The sequence below is a fragment of the Miscanthus floridulus genome, chromosome 1 (assembly GCF_019320115.1).
Source record: "Miscanthus floridulus cultivar M001 chromosome 1, ASM1932011v1, whole genome shotgun sequence".
NCBI lineage: Eukaryota > Viridiplantae > Streptophyta > Magnoliopsida > Poales > Poaceae > Miscanthus > Miscanthus floridulus.
In genome coordinates, this window is record NC_089580.1 from 19,555,841 (window position 1) to 19,560,336 (window position 4,496).

At 52.0% G+C, this 4,496-nt stretch overlaps 1 pseudogene; it reads left to right on the forward strand.

Annotated features, from left to right (window-relative positions):
* Nucleotides 1–2,309: 2,309 nt before the first annotated feature.
* On the forward strand, nt 2,310–3,614 carry LOC136475071 (protein FAF-like, chloroplastic; annotated as a pseudogene).
* Nucleotides 3,615–4,496: the final 882 nt, after the last annotated feature.

Here is a 4,496-nt window from a genome sequence, read left to right on the forward strand (position 1 = left end):
TGCTGCCTTGTTCTTCTTTCTAGATTCATGTTCTGTTATAACATCCAGATTTTATGTTTTGACAGTTAGAAGGTTTCTGATCATTACATATTCCATGCATCTAACGCACACAAGGAGATTGGATTCAAATGATCGGTGTACTAACCTTGGTTGTTGAGGTTTGTGGTTCCTCTTCGATCTGATTTCTGCCCCTTTGCCTTGCTTTGCGTGTACAAGTTGTATGAGCCGGATCTTTAAATTGTATACATGTACAGTATAATTGCATTAGCAGCAAGTACAAGTTGCACTATGTCAAATATGCAATTTCCTTATTTTTAATCTGTAATTTATTTATAATAGGAATATAGCAAATGCATAACAGATATATTTGTAATTTTAGGTGAGGATTAGTTGAGGATTGCTGAGTGGTGTGGCTGCAGAATTACTTTTAGAAAATTGGCCCAGAAAATTCGATTTGTGTGTATGTGTGTGATTTCTGCTACCTACATGTGTGTGTAATCTCATGCTCTCTGTTTTTTGCACTATGCTCTCTGTGTTTCTAGCCTTTTAGACCACATCACAACCCCCAAGTGATGGATCTGCTCCTTGTGCACAGGGAGCAACCAGGGTCACGCCCTGCTGTTGGAGCAAGCATAAGCATTTAGAAATAAATGATGTCATTAGTGTAAAGTTGGAGCATCAATTATATGTAGGAAATGGTGATTGAGCACTTGGCATAGAAAATTGTGATCCAGCAGCATGCTAGGGCCATTTGTATGTCCGCAAATAATTGGTTGAGGAACTAGGGTGTGATCGAAATATGGCTGTAAGTGGAGGTTCATACATATAACTCTTATTGTAGTTTTTTTGTGCTTTTGGAAATTGTATGCTCTCATTGTGTAACTCTTTGGCACCTGACAGTGTGAGTTATATAAATTGCACTTTTATGTTTTTCTTTTGCAGGTGCAACACCGTTTGTGGCCTCTGCACAGTCAGGTGTTATATCCACTGTGAAGTATCCACTTGATCATGGTGTTGATCTAATGAAAGCAGATGTAAAAGGATACGTAGTTCTACACAATGTTGTATGTGCAGGTATGAATCATCAAGATTTTTGGTCATGCTTGTGTGGTTGTGCGCCAGTTTGTCTTTATTTCTATGTACACCATAGGTGGTTTTGTATTTCTAAAAAAATATTTTTACCTCATACATGCATATTAGTTTATGGACTAGTAAACACTACTAAAAAATGTAATCACCGACGGTTTGTATCGACGGTGAAAACAATTTTCACCGCCGGTTTTTCTCCCTATTATGACCAGCCGGTCTTTCGACCGACAGTGAAACTTATCACTGCCAGTTCTGTACAGACCGGTGGTGAAATTGCCGACGGTGAAGACAGTTTATGTGGTAGTGAAACAAAGTCAAGCGCATATAAAAGTTTGATGGCTTGCTATCATGCTTGCAGCTATGATGTTCATGCTCACCTCTGTTCATACTAAACACAATCACCACAAGCAATGCTTGCACGATCCATGGGGACCATTTTATTCGTATGCTTAAGAAAAAAAGCCATTTTATCCGTATGATTGGTTAAGTATAACTATATATCTATCAATCCACGGTAGCCTAAGCAACAGTATGTTATGCATCCCGACTAAACTATGACACCATGACCGGGCAAGAAATGCCAAAGCATTATTCGTCCTGTTCGCTTGGCTTATAAACTGTACTTTTTCAGCCAACGAATAATATTTTTCTCTCATAACAAATCAGCCAACAGTATTTTCAGCCATGACTTATTAGCCAAGCGAATAGGACAATTATTTATTAACTTGCAAAAAGGCAGAGGGAAAACAGAGCATGGTGGATGCAAAGTAGTGGAAGAGCATGGGCCCTCGCCTTTGTCCCTGAACGGCCAATACCCTCTCCTCTCTCCCCTCACCGCAGCCCGGCCTACAAATACCACCCCAGCTGAGCAACCACACCATACATGCTTGCAACAAAGCTTGTGTTGTGCAACAACAGCAGCCCAGACATCTACTAGCTCCAGAGTCAGGACTACTAGCCCAAGACCGCACAAGTTCCAACACCAAGTGCTTCCAAATTCTGAGCTTCTCCTTGCGGCGCAGCAATGTGCATGCTCTGCCCGCTTCTCTGATCTAAGGTAAGAAGCCTGACACGCTGGTTAAGTCAGTCGGTTACTCAAGACTCTTTGCAACAAGCGTGACTGCCAGTCATCTATCTGTTGCTCACGTCTCTTTACGATCGTGCCTCTTCACAGGGAGCAAGCGCGACTGCCACTTCACATCTTTCTCCAGGCGGCGAAGATGTCGGTGGCGGTGTGCCGTGGCCTAGCTGTTTCGGCCTTCGAGGCACCCTGCTGGCTGCGCCCTGCCGAGCCGTACAAGCAGCCGGAGGTCGTCGTCGACGACCGGCCTGCGCAGGTGGACATATGGAACGCCATCCAGGCCGACGTCGACAAGGTGGCGCCCGCCGGCGCTAAGAAGGCGTCCAAGCCGTACGTGCACCCGCTTGTGCGCCGGTCGTCGAGCCTGATGAGCCAGAAGAGCCTCGAGGTCTGCATGGAGAGCCTCGGCAACGAGACCGGCTCTGGCGACTTCACGTCGTCCCTAGACATGGCCAGCCAATTCGACTCGCCGCTGCTGGCGGCGGCGGCTGCCGCAGCACCGGAGGAGTCCTTCTGGCAGCACGACGCGGCTCGCTGCTGCGAGGAGGAGCAGTGGGAAAGCAAGGATCTCGCGGCGGTGAACTACCACTGCTCGGCCGGGACGCGGTCACCGCGCCGCTCATTCCCGCTGCCGCTGCCGTCCATGTCGCGCAGCGACGGGCCATGCCTGCAGATGTGCGCGCGCCGCCAGGACGGGCGCCTCGTGGTCGAGGCCGTGGTGGTGAGGCCACGCGGGTACCTCCACGCGAAGCGTTAGGGCGGACGCCTCCGCCTCTCCTTCGTCGAGTGCTCTGCTCGTGACCAGAGCGCGGCGAGCAAGATCACCGAGGCCACAGCAGAGGCGTCGTACTTCCGCACCGTGGAGCCTAGGAGCGTGCAGGAGGAAGAGGCGGCCGTGGAAATGGAGGAGGACGACGAGGTGATGGAGGAGGAGTAGGAGGTGGAGGTGGTGGACAGGGGCACCGTCATCGAGGTCAAGGTGAGCATGCAGCCGCAGACGCACACTGCGGCCAAGGTGCACCGCTCGACGCTCGTGATCAACAAGTTCGTCGGTAGCACGCCGGTGTCCGCTGACCAACCCCGGTGCCACACCGATGACACGACACAGCACGAGGCGGACACCTGCGACGAGACGGCGACGGCACAGTCACCACGCCCGACCCAGCACCGGGTGCCGTCGTCCACGACGACGCTGGCGGCCGCGGTCGCCGTGGCCTCGACGGGGATCGACGTCGATGTCCCACCGCCTCCGGAGGACGACGACGAGTGCGGTGGGCTGCACCTTTCCGGCGCCTCCGCCGCGGCCGAGACCAAGCAGCTCCTGCTGTCGTTCACGTCGCGGAGGGGGGACAAGCAGGACCTGCTGCAGAGCGTGCGGCGGTGCAGGCAGCTGCGGCAGAAGAAGCTCTTCATCCTGGAGCCCTGCTGCATTGCCACCTCCTGAACAACAAAACCATCGATCACAGTCAGAGCCACACTTGCAGCGATGGATGCGACAGTTCGGTCGCGCGCGTCGCCATTGCTAGCTTTAAATTAACAAAAATGCTACAGGACACATGTGTTTCTTGTTGGCACATAAATTTTCTGGCTGCAGGATGAAGAATAGAACGTCCGATCTGTGTTGCTTGCTTTGTGTTTGTCATGTGGGGTTTAGATGTCGGCGTCGCTGTTTAATTTTTAGGAGTCACGCCTGTCTGATTTTCTCATTTTCCTATTGTCTTGTCCCCTCCGACGCTCTCCTGGTAGGAGAGGCGACCTCGCCGCTCCGCCCGTCCCCTGCTGTCCTGGTAGGAGAGGCGACCTCACCGCTCCGCCCCTTTCGGCTGCTCGCTCGTCGTCTGCCATTGCTAGAGCTCTAAGGTACCTGCATTCGCCGCATGATCCTCTGTTTTTGCGCTTGTTTGATTTTGTTGTCGGCTTCGGAAGTTCCGCTGCTCGCCAGGAGCAGGACTGGCGCCAGGCAGCTTGCCTCCCTGCTAGGATAACGGCGGTTCGCTCTCCCTGCTCAGTGCTGTTTTTTTGGTGCTCTGAAGTTTGCCTCATCTGTTTCCTGATGGATGGAGATTTGGGTGGGGGATTTTTGGACGTGGATGGGGGATTTCCGTTGGATTTGCGTTGGATTTGAGGGATTTTGGGTTGTGCTTGTCGATTTGGTTGCAGCAGGGCCGGTTGCTGGGGTGCGTGGCGCATCGACTCTGTTCGCAGGCAGAGTTCGTCTGCGGCCGTGGTTCCTTGCTCGGACGGTAGGCACGACGAGTGCGTGGGCCAAGTGGGGCTTACCGTCGGGGCGCGCATTTGGCAAGCAGTGGCATGGGGGCGCTGGGTT